We start from the raw sequence: 19,456 nt of genomic DNA, 5'->3' as shown, positions 1-19,456 counted from the left end.
CGGGGGCGGGCGTCGCAGGTCTGAGGGAACACCGGGCTCCCGGGAGGCGGAGCGAGGTGCAGCCGTGCGTCAGTGGGGAAGCCATCGCGCTTCCTTCGACTTGTGACCGTCTCTGTGGTTTTGCTGTTTGCTAACAGGCCCGCCATCACGGCGTTGGCGCCAGGGAACCCGTGACACCAGGAGCTGCCCGGGGCCCCGGGAGCTGCCCGCTGTGGACGCGGCCAGGGGGGCGGCCCTGGGCGGCGATGACCGGGCGGGCGGGCTCTGTCTCCCCCGCCTGTCTGCACAGCTCCCGCCACACGCGGTCTCGGAAGCCGCCGGTGAGCTCTGAGTGCCACGGAGCCCGGGAGGCCTGAGCGCGGCCCCTGAAGCCCGCCCCGCAGGGTGGCCGGCTGCCGGGGCCTGTGTGCGCCGCTCTCCGGGAGCCTCGCGCCGGCTTGTGCTCCTTGCCTCCCCCTCCACAGCGTGGTTTCCAAGCTGCTGGGCTTCCCTGGGCCGCACAGAATTTGCACAAAAGCAGCACCAGGGACAGGGTCTCCCTGCCGCTTCTGAAAGCAGGTCCTGAGGGAGGGGCCGCGGGGCCCCTTGTCCCAGCGCGCGGCTCTCCCCGGTGCTCAGCTATGGAGGCCACAGGGCTCTCCTGGGCGAACGGACTAAGGGCCCCTGGATTGGCCAGGCTCTCTCGGCCTCACCTGCTTTGTAAATAAACATGTGCCACGTGAAACGAAAGCAAAACGGGTCTAAACCCACCATGAGATTGAGGCTCTGTGGGGCGGCACGCAGGTGGGCTGTGGCTGGGCGGCCGGCTCCCGGCTCCTGCTAATGTCCCCTCTGGGTGACCAGTGAGGGCACTGGGGGGGCTGATGAGGGTGTGGGCAGCCCCACTTCTGTGCCGTCGGTGGGAGTGGAGTTACCTCCTCTTCTTACAGGGCGATTGGCCATATCCAACCCAAAACACAAACCTCTGTATAAGCCTGAAATTCCACTTCCAGGAATTTGCCTCCAACCTTCCTGCCCACGTGGGCAGGGTGCTGGCCCCAGAACCTTCGTTGCTTCGTCTGACCACGAGAAACAACTCACTTTGTGTGACCAGAGACTGGGGACACGCAGCACAATTCATGTATCAGACCTGGAGACGCACAGAACGGCCCACCCCCAGAGGCGGGTGTCCGGCACCGAGCGGCGGCTGTTTGCGGGGCCGCCCCCCTTCACTGTCCCGATCAGGCCCCACGATGGCCCTCAGGCCAGCACTGCTGTGACGTGGGCTTCGTGGACTCCCGCAGGCCTGAGGCTCCAAGATCGAGTTCTCAGCCTCTAATAAACACGCAAAGTGTGTTGAGGGAAAAGAGGAAGGAGGGTGAGGTGGCCGCGAGTCCTCTGGGCGTCTCCGGCCCCTGCTGTCCCAGGGTCAGGTCGCACTTGGCCTGGGTCAGGCCAGGGTTTGCAGAAAGGGGTGGGCCTGAAACGGTGGCAGCGCAGGAGGGGGGGCAGGGGGCGGGGGCGGGCGCCTGCTGTGAACTGCAGGAGCTGAGTGCGGTGTGATTAGCTCTGTCCGGGAGGAGGCCCGGGGCCTTGTAATGAAGCCACATTTCCAAGGTCTGGTCCAGTGCCCAGCTCGCGCAGCTGGTGCGGGCAGGGGCTCATCGGGACTTCAGGTGATGAAACATCGCCGCCGACTCGCGAACTGCTGCGTGAATGAGACCTGCGTTTTGTTAGCTCTCCGTCTGCCCGGCTGGGGCCCCTCTGCTCCACCCTCCTGCACGGGACTCCAAGCAAAGGCCTTTGGAGACTAGTTCATACCCATGACCAGGCGCCGTGCTGCCCGCCGCGCCCGCCCCCCCTTGGCTGCTGCCTCGCCTGGGGGCAGGGGCCTCTGCTCTGGGTCCCCCACACAGGAGGCCCCCACGCAGGAGTCAGCGGCTCCGTGCACCGGGGCGTGGCCACAGAGGGCGGTGCCTGTGCAGCCCGGTGGACACTGTCCAGGGAGCATTCCCTGTGGGCAGTGCTGAGCAGCAGCCTCCACGTCTCTGTGCTGGGCAGGTGGGGACGGCGTGCCTTTGAAGGACCGCGAGCAGAGCAGCGTTTACATCGTGGGTTGGTATTCAGTTAACGCGCTGCTGCCCGCTGTGAGCAGAGCTGGGCCCATTCTGTTTTGGCTCGGGTCCCGCGGCATCGCCGCCATCGATCCGGATTGCCAGCCGCCCGGCCCCGTCGCTGAGGCCGGTGGTGCAGCAGAGGCGGCGGCTCATGAGTGGTTGAGGCTCTGCTCTCACGGTCTGTGACTCAGCACATCCTTCTCCGCCAGGCTCTGAGCGGGGCGGGGCAGGGTGTGCTTTCGGTGCTAAGTGGACTATTAATAACAGGGAACTTAACGCCAAGCTTGCCGGTGGGAGGCGGGGGCTGGCACCGCAGCCTCGGCGTCCCTGCGTTGACCTGACTTACTCTCCACGGAGGCTGCTGATCTTACGCCATGTCCCAGGCAAAGGGAAGAGGTGGCTGTCAGCCCCTCTCCCCAAATCGGAGGACCCTCTACTGACACCGAAAGAGCTCAAGCACGCTCCCCACCGGCCTCCGTGCGGGCCCACTCAGCGCGGCGGGTCTCCCTTGTTGAAGTGTCTAGAGCAGTGATGGGCAACCTTCTGAGCTTGGTGTGTCCAACTGCGCCAAAAACTGAGCATAACTCGGGTAGTGTGTCACTTTGAGGAAAAACATTATTTCGCAAATGTTTCATCCTCAGGAGCAGCAAATGTTTCATCCTCGGCATGCGGCCGCCTCAGCGGCCGCGTGTCATCAGAAATGGCTACGCGTGTCAGTGCTGACACATGTGTCATAGGTTCGCCATCACTAGTCTAAAGGGACTTGCCTTGCGGGAGGCAGTGTGGCCTCCGGAGTGGCTGCGGCCGAGGCGTCTGCCCAGAGGGCATCCTTGTCTGACACACGATTCCCAAATCAGGGCGTGACGGGGTCCGGTGTGAGTTAAAAGGCGGTTTCAGGGACAGGTTCCGTCCGTCGGTTCTGCATTTCTGGGGCTCACTGAATCGCGTGAGCGGAGGGACTAAGCGATCAAGTAGTGCACGTGTGAGACCATGTAGTCTGTCCACAGCATCTCCCGCATCCAAAGAAAGTGGAGAGACGGCGGCTGCTGTGGCCAGTGTCCCTGTCGTGTCCATGTCGCACGGGGAGGGCTGTGCTGACCGGGGCTTTTCCACGGCAGTCGGTGCTGCGAAGTGGGAATTTCGGGAAATGTCCTCAGTGTTCGTCAGAATTGTTGGGTTGTTACTTCTAGAACCTTTGGGAAGTCCAGGCATCTGAGGGACAAGTGCCTGACCCGCGTGACCGCCGCCCGAGATTATTCACGCGTCAGGTTTGCGAGGGGGAAGCTAGAGAAACGAGCGCCGGGCTCCGCAGTGCAGCCTTCAGAGCGCGGCTCCCCGCACGGAGCGCTCCGCTGGCGGACCCTTCCTGCCGTGGACCGGCCCTTCCTGCCGTGGACCGCCGTGCGGAGGTGCCGGCCCGGAGCCGCGGAAGGCAGGGAGGCGCTGACTTCTCGTAAAGACGTTCAAGTGAAACTTGCTAGTCCTTTCTTGGCGAGTCAGGTTGTTCCCGCTCTAACGGAACAGTGTGCCTGTCCGTTCTGTCCTCAAAGGGCTTCGTGCAGGCGCTGCGCCCTCTCTCAGCACCTGGTGGGGCTCCTCATCTGGAAGCGAGGCGAGTGGGCGTCCCTGCGTCCCAGGTCAGTCAGAGTCAGACGGAAGCCATCCCAGGCTGCATAGGGGTCTGTGGTCGCCGTGGTGAACGATCCGCTCAGAGGCTGTGAGGTCGGCGAGGGGAGCAAGGTGGGCTCAGGGCACCAGGCACCTTAATTTCACATGATTCGTGTCCTGCACCTGGAGCTCCCCTCCTGTCTGCCCACCGAGGAGCTGGTGCCACCGTGGGCTGGGCACGGTGCAGAGAGGCCCTGGGAGCCCTGCAGAGGCAAACCCTCGCCCACGGCAGGTGCCGCCCGCGCCCACTGGCCCTCTGAGCTTCCAAGGTGGCGACGTTTCAGGCTGCTGCTTGTGTGACCTTTAAAATATATATGTATTGTTATTGACTTCAGAGAGGAAGGGAGCGGGAGGGAGAGAGAGAAACATCAATGATGAGACAGAATCACTGCTCGGCTGCCTCCTGCGCGCCCCACACTGGGCATCGAGCCTGCAACCTGGGCCTGTGCCCTGCCCGGAATCAAACCTGGCTCATAGGTTGGCACTTACCCCTGAGCCCGTTGGCGGGCACAGCCTCTGATGCCGACAGCGGGGAGCTGTGCCAGGTCCTGGGCGCCGCTGGGAGCAGGTCCTCAGAAGCAGCTGCCTCTGCCGGTTTGGGGCCTTCATTCCAGAGGGGCACACAGGGGCCGGCGCTCCGTGCAAGTGGCAGGTCCTGACGCCGGCGCCTGGCGGGCGGGGTCGCCGTGCAGCCTGCCTTCCTAATCTGGATGCTTCTGGGGGCCAAAGAGGTCAGGCCTGAGGGGGCCGACCGGTGCCTCGCAGGTGGGTGGGAGGCGCCCTGGAGGGAGGGCGTCCCCTCGGCACAGAGCCCCTTGGCCGCGGCCGGCCGCTCAGGCGCTCCTGTGCTTTGTTTACTTGGCTCTGAGGCCTCAGCTGTGGCAGAACCGGCGTTTTCCTGACCAGGAGGACAGCCTCCCAGGAGCAAAGCCCAGCAGGCAGGCACCTGCCGGAAGCCACCCAGGACCCGGACGCACGCCATATGCCTGGGTTCGGGTGTCCCCCGGGCGAGCTGGCCACCCCCGCAGCCTCCCTGGCCGTTCTCGTGGGGACGCTGTGTCCGTCCCAGGGCTGGACAACTGCCAGGAGGTCTGGTGTGTGCCCAGGGCCTGGCTCCATTCCGAGGCCGCCTGCCGAGTGGGGCCTCGCCCGGCGTGGCCGGGGCTGGAGCGGAGCCTGGGCGGCAGGGGCGGCCGAGGGCTTGGGCCTCGCCGGATGCAAGACCGGCTTCATCCCCTCGCAGGCGTGAGAAAGGGAACCAGGGCCGCGCCACGGCGGGGCGGGAGCCCCGCATTCGGAGCGCAGCCGGCACCGCTCTGAGAGCAGGTGCGCCCCGGCCTGCGGGGCTCCCGCTCCTGCACCTCGTCTGTCCCCAGCGCGGGGCTGCGGGGTGCACAGGCGCCCCTTCCCCCTGCCAGTGGCTCCGGATGCAGAGGCCACGGCAATGGCTCCCGACGACTCCCCGAGGGAGACTCGTGTCCCGCTCAGTGTGAGGGTCTGGAGGGTCTGGAGGGTCTGGCTGACCACCTGCATGGCTTCCCCGGACGGAGCCCTGGCCAGTGTCAGGGACCCACTCGACGACCACGGAGGTGACCGGGGTCCCCTGGAGAACAGTGAGACGAAATCATAGCGAGAAGAGGTGAACTCCCTGCAGGGAACTGAGTGCCACGGGCAGACCCTGGGTGTGGTGAGGGGTGAGGAGGCCCTGGGGGGTGGGCAGCAGGCACCACGCAGCGCCCCAGCCTCCAGGGCGGCCCAGCACGTGCCGCCACTCTCACTCGATTCCCGCGTGGCCTCCTCTAAGGACGTGGCCTGCCTCCTGCCCAGCCAGTCACACCCCTCGCCCGAGCCACACCCACCGGGGCCGTCTGTCCGGCCGTAGCAGACACCGAGGAGCCTTGGAGCCCTTCGAAAGCCTCGCCCCCTGGCTGCTGCGCTGGGCCCTGGGCTGGCCTCGGGGTGGGGTCGCGGCTGGGCTGCTGTCCGGGCACCCTGGCCAGTCTCCCCCTCTGGCTGGCCCTTGGTTCGGGGGACGGAGGCTGCCACCGGGTCTCAGACAGCGACGCCCTCCGCGGGCACTTACCTGCTGCTGGCGGCGATTTGCTAAAAGGTCAGAGCATGTGCTGTGGGGCCGCCCCTCCCTGGGGCCGTGGGAACCGCCAGCTGCTGGAAGATTCTCTCTCTGCCGCATTGAAGCCGACCCTCATCCCTGTCGCCGAGGAGGGGTGACATGAGGCGATGCTGCTGCTTGCTCTCCCCAGAGGACGCAGCCGCTGCCCAGACCCTTCACTTCTTGGCACTGCTCCTTTGACGTCTGAAAGTCCCTTTAGAACCCGAGGCAGGAAAATCACACAAACAACACGAGGCGGGAGTCTCCAGCGCACTGCTGTCCTTCGTGGAGGCCGCGGGCACTGCTGTGCGATATGGAGGCCGCGGGCACTGCTGTCCTTCGTGGAGGCCGCGGGCACTGCTGTGCGATATGGAGGCCGCGGGCACTGCTGTGCGATGTGGAGGCCGCGGGCACTGCTGTGCGATGTGGAGGCCGGGGGCACTGCTGTGCGATGTGGAGGCCGGGGGCACTGCTGTGCGATGTGGAGGCCGGGGGCACTGCTGTGCGATGTGGAGGCCGCGGGCACTGCTGTGCATCGTGGAGGCCGCGGGCACTGCTGTGCGATGTGGAGGCCGGGGGCACTGCTGTGCGATGTGGAGGCCGGGGGCACTGCTGTGCGATGTGGAGGCCGGGGGCACTGCTGTGCGATGTGGAGGCCGGGGGCACTGCTGTCCTTCGTGGAGGCCGCGGGCACTGCTGTCCTTCGTGGAGGCCGCGGGCACTGCTGTGCGATGTGGAGGCCGGGGGCACTGCTGTGCGATGTGGAGGCCGCGGGCACTGCTGTGCGTCGTGGAGGCCGGGGGCACTGCTGTGCGATGTGGAGGCCGGGGGCACTGCTGTGCGATGTGGAGGCCGGGGGCACTGCTGTGCGATGTGGAGGCCGGGGGCACTGCTGTGCATCGTGGAGGCCGGGGGCACTGCTGTGCGATGTGGAGGCCGGGGGCACTGCTGTGCATCGTGGAGGCCGGGGGCACTGCTGTGCGATGTGGAGGCCGGGGGCACTGCTGTGCGATGTGGAGGCCGGGGGCACTGCTGTGCGATGTGGAGGCCGGGGGCACTGCTGTGCATCGTGGAGGCCGGGGGCACTGCTGTGCGATGTGGAGGCCGGGGGCACTGCTGTGCGATGTGGAGGCCGGGGCCACTGCTGTGCATCGTGGAGGCCGGGGGCACTGCTGTGCGATGTGGAGGCCGCGGGCACTGCTGTGCGTCGTGGAGGCCGCGGGCGGTGGCGAGGGGCTCCCGGGCAGGAGGGAGGACCTGGCCTCCTAGGCCTGAATGGCCGACACGCCCCCTTTTTTCCTCAGATTTAAAACGGGGAACACAGTGCTTCCCACCGGCGGGGAGAGTGAGCACAGGGCGTGGTCGGTCGTGCCACACACGGGGCGCTGCGTGTGTCCCCAGCCGGAATCCGCAGTGGCTGCGCCCCCACCGTGGGCCGCGGAGTGCAGCCCCGGCTCCCACCTCTGGGAGAACCCTCTTGGCGAGACCCGTGGTGCGACCACGCCTCCCAGAGCAGGAGGCTCCGCTCGGGCTGGATGGCTCGTTCCCATTCGCTGCTGGCTGACCTCCGTGTCACTCCCCCGTTAGAGGGTTAAGCGTGGGAGTCCACTCTTCCAACTGTAGTTTGTTATTGCGTGGAGAGGAAGTGGGCGGGGAGAAACATTGATTTGTCCCACTCGTTTTTAACGGGAGGGGTTGTGTGATAAATTAAACATTTAAGGATAAACTTAAAAAGGGGGTGGGTCCCCCAAGCGAAGCTGAGTGGACAGTGAGGACGGCTCCGGCTCCAGCGATGGAGGAGGCCGTGTTCTGGGACAGCTTCACGGAGCCGTGGGCGCTGGCAGCTCGTGGCCACGCGAGCCTCCTGCCGGGCGCGTGCCTCTGGGCGGCCTGTGGGGGAGGGGAGCTGAGGGGCCTGCACAGCCCACCCTTTAGTGCCGGGCTCTGGGCCCTGCTCCTGCCTTCTCCCACCCGAGAAAACACTCTGGGCTCCGGGCTCCACTCTCTGCTCCCAGGCCTCCAGGTGGAGGGCAGAGCCGTGGGGAAGGAGCGTGGAGTCTGGTGAGTGGGGCTGTGGTGTGGGGACAGTGTCCGCGGGGGACAGTGTCCGCTGGGGACAGTGTCCGCGGGGGAGAGTGTCCGCGGGGAGAGTGTCCGCGGGGGACAGTGTCCGCGGGGGAGAGTGTCCGCGGGGGAGAGTGTCCGCGGGGGACAGTGTCCGCGGGGGAGAGTGTCCGCGGGGCACAGTGTCCGCGGGGAGAGTGTCCGCGGGGGACAGTGTCCGCGGGGACAGTGTCCGCGGGGGAGAGTGTCCGCGGGGCACAGTGTCCACAGGGAGAGTGTCCGCGGGGGACAGTGTCCGCGGGGACAGTGTCCGCGGGGGAGAGTGTCCGCGGGGGACAGTGTCCGCGGGGGAGAGTGTCCGCGGGGGACAGTGTCCGCTGGGAGAGTGTCCGCGGGGGAGAGTGTCCGTGAGGGACAGTGTCCGCGGGGAGAGTGTCCGCGGGGACAGTGTCCGCGGGGGAGAGTGTCCGCGGGGAGAGTGTCCGCGGGGACAGTGTCCGCAGGGGAGAGTGTCCGCGGGGGACAGTGTCCGCGGGGAGAGTGTCCGCGGGGAGAGTGTCCGCGGGGAGAGTGTCCGCGGGGGAGAGTGTCCGCGGGGGAGAGAGTCCGCGGGGGACAGTGTCCGCGGGGGACCGTGTCCGCGGGGGAGAGTGTCCGCGGGGGAGAGTGTCCGCGGGGAGAGTGTCCGCGGGGAGAGTGTCTGCGGGGGAGAGTGTCCGCGGGGAGAGTGTCCGCTGGGGAGAGTGTCCGCGGGGGACAGTGTCCGCGGGGGAGAGTGTCCGCGGGGGACAGTGTCCGCTGGGGAGAGTGTCCGCTGGGGAGAGTGTCCGCGGGGAGAGTGTCCGCGGGGGAGAGTGTCCGCGGGGGAGAGTGTCCGCTGGGGAGAGTGTCCGCGGGGACAGTGTCCGCGGGGGAGAGTGTCCGCGGGGGACAGTGTCCGCGGGGGAGAGTGTCCGCGGGGGAGAGTGTCCGCGGGGAGAGTGTCCGCGGGGAGAGTGTCTGCGGGGGAGAGTGTCCGCGGGGAGAGTGTCCGCTGGGGAGAGTGTCCGCGGGGGACAGTGTCCGCGGGGGAGAGTGTCCGCGGGGGACAGTGTCCGCTGGGGAGAGTGTCCGCTGGGGAGAGTGTCCGCGGGGAGAGTGTCCGCGGGGGAGAGTGTCCGCGGGGGAGAGTGTCCGCTGGGGAGAGTGTCCGCGGGTGACAGTGTCCGCGGGGGAGAGTGTCCGCGGGGGACAGTGTCCGCGGGGAGAGTGTCCGCGGGGACAGTGTCCGCGGGGAGAGTGTCCGCGGGGGACAGTGTCCGCGGGGGACAGTGTCCGCGGGGACAGTGTCCGCGGGGGACAGTGTCCGTGGGGACAGTGTCCGCGGGGGAGAGAGTCCGCGGGGACAGTGTCCGTGGGGGAGAGTGTCCGCGGGGGACCGTGTCCGTGGGGACAGTGTCCGCGGGGGAGAGTGTCCGCGGGGGAGAGTGTCCGCGGGGGAGAGTGTCCGCGGGAAGAGTGTCCGCGGGGACAGTGTCCGCGGGGGAGAGTGTCCGCGGGGGAGAGTGTCCGCGGGGAGAGTGTCCGCGGGGAGAGTGTCTGCGGGGGAGAGTGTCCGCGGGGAGAGTGTCCGCTGGGGAGAGTGTCCGCGGGGGACAGTGTCCGCGGGGGACAGTGTCCGCGGGGGACAGTGTCCGCGGGGGAGAGTGTCCGCGGGGGACAGTGTCCGCGGGGGACAGTGTCCGCGGGGGACAGTGTCCGCTGGGGAGAGTGTCCGCGGGGGACAGTGTCCGCGGGGGAGAGTGTCCGCGGGGGAGAGTGTCCGCGGGGGAGAGTGTCCGCGGGGGACAGTGTCCGCGGGGGAGAGTGTCCGCGGGGGACAGTGTCCGCGGGGGAGAGTGTCCGCGGGGGAGAGTGTCCGCGGGGAGAGTGTCCGCGGGGAGAGTGTCTGCGGGGGAGAGTGTCCGCGGGGAGAGTGTCCGCTGGGGAGAGTGTCCGCGGGGGACAGTGTCCGCGGGGGAGAGTGTCCGCGGGGGACAGTGTCCGCTGGGGAGAGTGTCCACGGGGGAGAGTGTCCGCGGGGGAGAGTGTCCGCGGGGGAGAGTGTCCGCGGGGGAGAGTGTCCGCGGGGGACAGTGTCCGCTGGGGAGAGTGTCCGCTGGGGAGAGTGTCCTCGGGGGACAGTGTCCGCGGGGGAGAGTGTCCGCGGGGGAGAGTGTCCGCGGGGGAGAGTGTCCGCGGGGGAGAGTGTCCGCGGGGAGAGTGTCCGCGGGGGACAGTGTCCGCGGGGAGAGTGTCCGCGGGGAGAGTGTCCGCGGGGAGAGTGTCCGCGGGGGAGAGTGTCCGCGGGGGACAGTGTCCGCGGGGAGAGTGTCCGCGGGGAGAGTGTCCGCGGGGGACAGTGTCCGCGGGGGAGAGTGTCCGCGGGGGAGAGTGTCCGCGGGGGAGAGTGTCCGCGGGGAGAGTGTCCGCGGGGGAGAGTGTCCGCGTGGGAGAGTGTCCGCGGGGGAGAGTGTCCGCTGGGGAGAGTGTCCGCGGGTGACAGTGTCCGCGGGGGAGAGTGTCCGCGGGGGACAGTGTCCGCGGGGAGAGTGTCCGCGGGGACAGTGTCCGCGGGGAGAGTGTCCGCGGGGGACAGTGTCCGCGGGGGACAGTGTCCGCGGGGACAGTGTCCGCGGGGGACAGTGTCCGTGGGGACAGTGTCCGCGGGGGAGAGAGTCCGCGGGGGACAGTGTCCGCGGGGACAGTGTCCGCGGGGGAGAGTGCCTGTGGGTAGGGGCTGTTGCCTGGCCGAGATCAGCAGCCGGAAGTCCCCCCCTGACTGTGCCCTTGGCAAAGGCCTGGGAGGCTTCAGGAGGAGGGAGACTGGTGTTCAGGCTGAGGATCAGGTGAAGGACACGGGACCCAGCCCTGGACGAGTGCCAGTCGCTTCCTCTCTGCCGATCCCTCCCAAGTCACCGGAGCTGCCGCCGCCCTGCGCAGCTGGTAAACACCGCGGCTCACACCACACCTGCCTGTCCCCAAGGCAGAGACTGTGATTCCAAATGTTCTGCCATCTTGGCAGGAGTTAAACATTTCTTCATTTTTATTTTTTAGGTAATGCAGTCACCCATTCCTGACTTTTTGTCACGTACCAGGTGTTTTTAGTTACCATAGAACAGTGGTCGGCAAACTCATTAGTCAACAGAGCCAAATAGCAACAGCACAACGATTGAAATTTCTTTTGAGAGCCAAATTTTTAAAACCTAAACTTTTTCTAACGTCACTCCTTCAAAATAGACTCGCCCAGGCTGTGGTATTTTGTGGAAGAGCCACACTCAAGGGGCCAAAGAGCCGCATGTGGCTCGCGACCATAGACCATAGAAGAACACACAGCCCCGAGCCCGAGCCACATGCGGCACGCAGGCCTGTCAGAGGGTTCTGTGAGACCAAACCAGCAGTGGAGGCCGGCCGGGGTCTCCACCCCTTCCCTGTGGCCTCGGGCGTGAGGGGCTGCGTGGAGAGCAGAGGCCTGGCCTTCCCTGCTGGCTTTTAGCTGCTGGCTGGCAACCAACAGAGTGGTTAGCAACACAGCAGCACTGCAGACAGCACACTTGTAAAGATTTTCATCCTGAACTAGAGGCCCGATGCACGAAATTCGTGCAAGAGTGGGCCTTCCTTCTCCCGGCTGCCGGCACCAGCTTCCCTCTGGCACCCGGGACTCGGGGTTCCCTTGCAGCCCCGGCTTCGTCTGGAAGGTTGTCCGGAGGACGTCCAGTCTAATTAGCATACTATGCTTTTATCATTATGGATTATTATAGATACTTGGCACACGGAGGGTAAATGAATATCAGAAGAGGAAAGAAAGATTTGCAGGATTCGGACAGATGGTGATGGTTGGGCTGAGCGTCGGCTGGGAAGCAGGAGGGCTGAGCGCTGTTCCGCCGTCAGCCAGAGGGGGGTGGGCAGACCCTGCCTTTGCGGGTGGGTTTGTCCCCCTCGTCCCCCAGGCAGCCCTGCAGAGCCTGGGGCCGCCCGCCCCCTGCTGTGTGAACTGCTCTTTGATGTCCCAGAGCAGAGTGAGAGATCAATACTGAGTGTGAAAATAAGGGCGCTGGTTTCTTGGAACGGATGAAAGATCTAGAAAACAGGTCCCGTTTTATTTTTTAAAGAACGTGACGGAAGCTACAGACACACCTTGTCCGGGTCTTGCTTAGGGATCGGCACCTGGGAGTTGAGGTCTGAGCGGGCCGTTGTGGGGGCTGTGATAAAGCGCAGCTGTGGTCTCGGGCATCCGCCAGGTTCGCACCAGCGGTTGTGGGTGCCCTCAGTGTGCGATGCCCTGGCCGTGCTGGGCGTGGCTGCTGCTCTGCTTCCCGGCCCCGGCACACCCTCCTGTGCCCTGCAGCCCTTTCTGGTTCTCGGCCGTGGAACCCCGAGCGAGTACTTTGATCTTCTCCCATCCACCTGGCTGCCCTTAGGAGGATCCACTAAAGCTCACGACTCGGTAGCCAGCCTCTGCACGGCGCTGGTGGCCTGGCAGCCAGAGGTGGACCGAGCGTCTCCTCCTGGGAATCGAGGCAGGTTTTCGGCCCCGATGCCGTTCCCTGTGCGTGCCCACCTCGCCGGGGGCCGTGCCCGGCCTGTGCCCAGGACAGAAGGCGCCGAGAGGAGGGCGCCCCAGCCTTGGGTGGCAGGCCAGACCCAGGGCCACCTGCTGTGGCAGCCGGAGTTCTCAGAAGGGTGACAACACCAGCCGCTGCTCCGAGCGAGGACTTCCGGTAACTCGCCATGGCAGAGCGCCCGGAGGCCAGGAGGGCCCTGACACTCGTGGTGACACGCGTGCTGCGTCCCCGGCAGGGCAGAGGCACTGACTCACACGGAGCCTGGAGTGCAGGCTCCCACAGCCTCCACTTGGCTGTGTGGCCACGGGGTCAGGATCAGACCTGGATTCGAATCCCACCCCATGACTGGCTGTGCAGCCTCAGGCAGATCATTTAACCTCTCTGAGCCTCCGTGTCCTCATCTGTAAAATGGGGTCTCTGTCTCGTAGGTTGTTGTGAGGATGAAATAAGGTCATTTATGGAAAGCCCCTTCGTGGTCGGAACCCAGCAACTACGGGTCATGGGACATGTCCCCAGATGTCGGGGGCGGGGCGGGCCCAGGAACTCACTGTTCCCAAGAGGAAGGAGCACCGTGCGGATTTAAGGGTGGATGGGGCGTCAGTAGCAGGCGGGTGTGTCCCCTCTGCTGGGAGGGGGCCCCAGGTCCCGGGGCTCAGGGTCACCTCCCCTGGTGGGGCTGGTGATGCCCTGTGTCCCTGAGCGTGCGGGAGCCAGCCTCCCGAGGGGCGGGGCGGGGCGACCCTCCTGGGAAATCCCACCTTCTCGCAGCACCAGCCCTGGCTCCGCTCCGCGAAGGAAGGAGGACGCCCGGCCAGGCGCCCCCAAGGCCCCTCCGCCGGCGGCACTGAGCAGGGTCCTCCCCGCCCCCGCCCACCTCCTGGCGCAGGCGCAGAAGGGCCTCCCGTGGGTGCCCGAGGACCCGTGAGGACGGCGAGGCGGCCGATCAGGCAGCGCCAGGCCAGTGGGCAGGGGACGCCGCGGCCTGGCCGTGAGGATTCCCAGACCACGGGACACCGTGCCATGGGGCCACGGCCACGGCCACACCTGGGCCCGGGCCCAACCGCACCGATCAGCCTGGACCCTCCCCAGCGGGCGGCCCCTGGTACAGAGAGACAGCGATGGGCTCAGCCCGGACGGACGGACGGACGGACGGCGACGGCTTACCCGGAACCGGAGCTGCAGACGCCCCAGCCTGGTCACCCTCCTCCTCCACAGGCCCGGCCCTCTCCCTCCCAGGGCCGGAGCCAGGGGACGAGCTCTCCAGGACTCGCCCCGGGGCCGGCCATCCCGACGCTGTGGGGGACAGGCCGGCGGGGCCGGGAGAACCGGGCGGGCGGCTCTGCTTTCGGGGAGCAGCCCACGGGCACCACAGCTGCCCCAGCCGCCGGGCCCGCTTTGGGGGAACCGTGTTGATGAGATGCGCCAACCAGCATTACTGTGCCTTGTTGCTTATCTGCCGCGAGAATAAAAAAGTAGTGAGTCCACACCCTAGTGCATTGGAATACAAATGTAAGATTCTCAGGCTCATTTGAATTCATGGTCATATTTTGAGAGGAACTTCGGAGAAACGGTTCAAGGTAAATGTTCCAGTTCCTTCTTGGTCGTCTGGGTCTGGGGAGCAGCGCTCTCCTGGGAACATTCCGAACCTGCCCTTCAGCTCCCTCAGAGCTCGGAGCTCCAGAGGGAGGAGGGTGCTCCGCCCCAGCTGTGTGGCCACGCCCACAAGCAGGCCCCCAGCTCAGGTTGGGGGTGAGCCCTAGGGTCCGGGCTGCCCCCCAGGCCTACAAGTTGGGGGAGGGAGGAAGTGGGGTTAGGAGGAGGGGAGTTGCTCATCTGTAAAATGGGAATAAAGTGCCAAGTTCACTAATGGAATTACCAGATGATGTAATTACTCAGGGCCGGGCACCTAGCTGGTGTCCTCCGTTTTGGACCCCGTGGGGGGCGTAGCCCGTGGCCTCACTGCGTGCAAAGTGCAGATTCGTCTCAGGAAATCTAGGACCTGCCACGCGTGACAGAGGCCGCTATAAATCTATCACGTCTGTTCATGGAATCATGGGTGTGAACTGTGCTCGACGCCTGGAATACTGGAGTCATAAAACGTGGGCCACTGTGCTTGCCCTCGGGAAACGCAACTAGACCCTAATCGGGAACAAACACGCACAACTGGGCGACGTGAGACGCCATCAGTGGGTCTCCACAGACGGACGTCAGCCAGCAAGGAGACGAGTCGCTAGGACAGAAACCACGGAAAACCAATGTTTATAATTTTGCTCTCAGTTATTTGATAAATCAAAGAAGAGTCTAGAAACAGTTTCAAATGAGGTGCAGTTCCCAGACCCAGCTGCATGCTCTGTGGGCAGCCAGCGCAGAGGCCAGGACTGCCTGTGCTGAGTCGGACAGCCCTAGTCCCCGCCCGCCCCCCCCAGGACTGTGCCCAGGGAGCCCCCCCAGGACTGTGCCCAGGGAGCCCCCCCAGGACTGTGCCCAGGGAGCCTCCTCAGTGTAGTGTGTGGGGAGCTGAGTTTGTTTCCAAAGCTGAAATAAATAATTCATGAGTAAAACTAATATTTTCTCTCACTGGCTCTAAAATGATGGCTTTTCTGCATTTTCAAAAGCAGTTCTACTAGAGTTTGAAAAAACTTAATAAAGTTTGTGAGCTCAAGGTGGGGCGAGCAGACATTACAGGGAAGGAACACTCGTTTATCAGGGAGCTCAGTGGGAGCTACGCTGGGCGTGCTGACAGGTAAACTGCAGAGCGGGGTGATGCGGCCTCCTGTCCGGTGCCTGCACAGGAAATGGAGCTGGGGAAGAGCCTGAGCAGCAGGTGGCTTTGCTGGTGGGACGTGGCCTGGGCTCTCTGCCCATCCTCCACTGGCTCAGGCAGAGGCTGGTCCCTGCATCCTGTGATGGGGTCACCAGGGCGTTGGGGAGAAGGGAGGATCCGGGAGGACCATGTGGGCTTTGGGGAGGAGGGAAAATCAGGGCTTCCTTCCTGGGCTGCCTCCTGCGGGGATGTCTCCAGCTGGCTCTGTCCTTGTCCCCTGGGTCTGGCGTTATGACTCTGAGTCTTGGATGCTAGCAGCCCCTTGCTGCCACCTGGAGCTCCTCACAGACCCAGGTTCCTCACCCTCCACACAAGTCCTGTCCATCCCTCTTCCTGACTGCAGACAGCTGCCCACTAGCGGATCCTGCCCCAAGTGTGGAGAGAGGAAGCAAGCTCTCAGGAGGAGGAGGAGGGAGGAGGGAGCTCTCAGGAGGAAGAAGAGGGAGGGAGCTCAGGTGGAGGAGGAGGAGGAGAAAGGGAGCTCTCAGGAGGAGGAGGAGGGAGGAACCTCAGGAGGAGGAGGAAGAGGGAGGGAGCTCTCAGGAGGAGGAGGAGGAGGGAGGGAACTCTCAGGAGGAGGAAGAAGAGGAAGGGAGCTCTCAGGAGGAGGAGGAGGGAGGGAGCTCTCAGGAGGAGGAGGAGGGAGGGAGCTCAGGAGGAGGAGGAGGGAGGGAGCTCTCAGGAGGAGGAGGAGGGAGGGAGCTCAGGAGGAGGAGGAGGGAGGGAGCTCTCAGGAGGAGGAGGGGAGAGGGAGCTCTCAGGAGGAGGAGGGGGGAGGGAGCTCAGGAGGAGGAGGAGGGAGGGAGCTCAGGAGGAGGAGGAGGGAGGGAGCTCAGGAGGAGGAGGGGAGAGGGAGCTCTCAGGAGGAGGAGGAGTGAGGAAGCTCTCAGGAGGAGGAAGAGGAGGGAGCTCTCAGGAGGAGTAGGAGTAGGAGGGAGGGAGCTCTCAGGAGGAGGAGCAGGAAGGGAGCTCTCAGGAGGAGGAGGAGGGAGGGAGCTCTCAGGAGGAGGAGGAGGAGGGAGGGAGCTCAGGAGGAGGAAGAGGAGGGAGGGAGCTCTCAGGAGGAGGAGGAGGAGGAGAAGGAGGGAGGTAGCTCTCAGGAGGAGGAGGGAGGGAGCTCAGGAGGAGGAAGAGGAGGGAGGAAGCTCTCAGGAGGAGGAAGAGGAGGGAGCTCTCAGGAGGAGGAGGAGTAGGAGGGAGGGAGCTCTCAGGAGGAGGTGGAAGGAAGGGAGCTCTCAGGAGGAGGAGGATGATGAGGAGGGAGCTCTCAGGAGGAGGAGGATGATGAGGAGGGAGCTCTCAGGAGGAGGAGGAGGGAGGGAGCTCTCAGGAGGAGGAGGAGGAAGGGAGAAAGCTCTCAGGAGGAGGAGGAGGAAGGGAGAAAGCTCTCAGGAGGAGGAGGAGGAGGGAGGGAGCTCTCAGGAGGAGGAGGAGGAGGGAGAAAGCTCTCAGGAGGAGGAGGAGGGAGCTCTCAGGAGGAGGAGGAGTAGGAGGGAGGGAGCTCTCAGGAGGAGGAGCAGGAAGGGAGCTCTCAGGAGGAGGAGGAGGGAGGGAGCTCTCAGGAGGAGGAGGAGGAGGGAGGGAACTCTCAGGAGGAGGAAGAAGAGGAAGGGAGCTCTCAGGAGGAGGGTGAGGGAGGAGGGAGGGAGCTCTCAGGAGGAGGAGGAGGAAGGGAGAAAGCTCTCAGGAGGAGGAGGAGGAGGGAGGGAGCTCTCAGGAGGAGGAGGAGGAAGGGAGAAAGCTCTCAGGAGGAGGAGGAGGAGGAAGGGAGAAAGCTCTCAGGAGGAGGAGGAGGAGGGAGAAAGCTCTCAGGAGGATGGTGAGGAGGGAGCTCTCAGGAGGAGGAGGAGGAAGGAGGGAGCTCTCAGGAGGAGGAGGAGGATGAAGGCAGCTCTCAGGAGGAGGTGGAGGGAGGGACCTCTCAGGAGGAGGAGGAGGAGGGAAAAAGATCTCAGGAGGATGAGGAGGGAGGGAGCTCTCAGGAGGAGGAGGAGGAGGGAGAAAGCTCTCAGGAGGATGATGAGGAGGGAGCTCTCAGGAGGTGGTGGGAGGAAGGGAGCTCTCAGGAGGAGGAGGAGGAGGAGGGAGCTCTCAGGAGGAGGAGGAGGGAGGGAGCTCTCAGGAGGAGGAGGAGGACGGAGGGAGCTCTCAGGAGGAGGAGGAGAAAGGGAGCTCTCAGGAGGAGGTGGGAGGGAGGGAGCTCTCAGGTGGAGGAGGGAGGGAGCTCTCAGCCTGGCTGGGAGGTGGCAGGGGCCAGCAGCTCTGGTTAAACAAATGCAGGCGTGGTGGGCTTCCGGCTTCCCGGGGAGGCACCAGTGTTTTGTGTGCTTGCGGGGCTGCTGGGCTTGGGGAGTCATTGCGATGTGGGCCTGGTTCCCTCCCAGGTGACAGGCACAGAACCTAGCTGTGAGCGTGTGTCCAGCACCCTGCCTCCTCCGGCTCTTCTAGGCCCTTGCACGGCTCTAGGCTACTCCTGGGCGGGAGAGGGGCCTGGGGTGCAGCTGGCTCCTGGAGGGAGCCCTGGGGCGTCTCCTGGAGGCCCAGTCCTCTCTGAGGTCAGACAACTAGGTCCCGCCTCTCCTACCCCTGATGGGGAGGCCGGGCGGGTGAGTGACTTTCTCAAGGTCACTGCTTTTGGGGGAACAGGGGAGCTAGTCTCCCCAACTGTCCACCGTGCAGCTTCCCTTTCGGGTGTTTGTTCTTTTCTTCGTCACCCTCATCGAGGGCTGTGGTCACCAGTGAGACTGTGGCGGGAGGGCGGGCGCAGCTGAGGTCCTGGTTGGCGCAAGGGTGACATAGGTGAGATGTGTTGAAGGGAGGCTGAGAAAGGAAACGCGATTCCCATGAGATCACATTGTTTTGGGAAAATGGAGTCTTCGCTTCGAGTTGTGGGGAGACCCATGGGGTCTTCTGAGTGGCGTCTTGCTGGAGAAGAGGCGTATTCAGCTGGAGAAGCAGGAACAAAGGCAGGATGCCACACGGAACGGCTCTGACGCTGCTGCCCATGTTCCAGGAAGCTCGGCTTGGTGGCTCTCGGTCCTCCTGGACGGGGCGAGCGTAGCTCAGGGCCTGGGAGGCCGCCCCTGTGCCGGCCTCCCCAGGGTGGATGCACGCTGTCCTTTCTGCATTTAGGGTGCACTGTGAGAGCAGCATGGGTTACCGCACATTCAAAGTGGAGCTGCCTGATGGCCCAGCCATCCGACTTCCGGGAATTTATCCGAAGAACCTGAAACACTGATTTGAGAGAACATATGCACCCTGTGTTCAACACAGCGTTATTTACAACGGCCAAGGTCCGGAAGCAGCCCACATGCCCATCAGCAGATGAGTGGATAAAAAGGCTGTGGGACATCTACACCATGGAATACTACGCAGCAGTAAAAAAGAAGATCTCTTACCCTTTGGGACAGCATGGAGGGACCTGGAGAGTCTCATGCTAAATGAAGTAAGCCAGTCAGAGAAAGACAAGTATCACACAATCTCACTCATATGTGGAATCTAATGAATAAACTGAACTAATAACCAAAACAGAGACAGACTCCTGGATAGAGAGCAGACTGGCAGCTCTGCTGGGGGCTGTTGGGAGGGTGGAGGGGTTGAGCACAAAAGAAGAGAAGAGAAAGAATCATGGACCCTGACAGCTGGGGGTGGAGGGAGGGTGGGGGTGTGTAGGAGCGGCTCTAGGGTCAAGCCTCGCCACAAACAAGTCCCAAGTAGCTAATGGGCTGTGGGAGGTGCAGCAAGTGCTGCCAAAACAAGAACCTTTGTATACATGTTAATCCACCCTTGTTTTAATCAGACTGTGTACAATAAACGCACTGTGTCGGCTCTGGGTCACTGTCTCTCCATCAGAGGGCAGTTGTCCCACCCGGCCCCAGCTTCTTCCTTCTATCCCTGTGTCTGTCTCTTTCTTTCATTTTCTCAACCCCCAGCCACCCCTACGCAGGAACCGGACGGCTCTCTAGCCGCGCTGGAGCGGGAAAGAGAGGAATACTTACAGAGGTGGAGAGGGCGGGGGTGAATGGTGTCGGGGAGAGGACTAGGGCAGCAGTCGCCAACCTTTCTGGACCTCAGGGACCACCGGTTGGCGACCGCTGGACTGGAGCACAGG

This window comes from Eptesicus fuscus, chromosome 14, assembly GCF_027574615.1.
Source record: "Eptesicus fuscus isolate TK198812 chromosome 14, DD_ASM_mEF_20220401, whole genome shotgun sequence".
Classification (NCBI taxonomy): domain Eukaryota; kingdom Metazoa; phylum Chordata; class Mammalia; order Chiroptera; family Vespertilionidae; genus Eptesicus; species Eptesicus fuscus.
Note: the sequence above shows the minus strand (reverse complement) of the source record.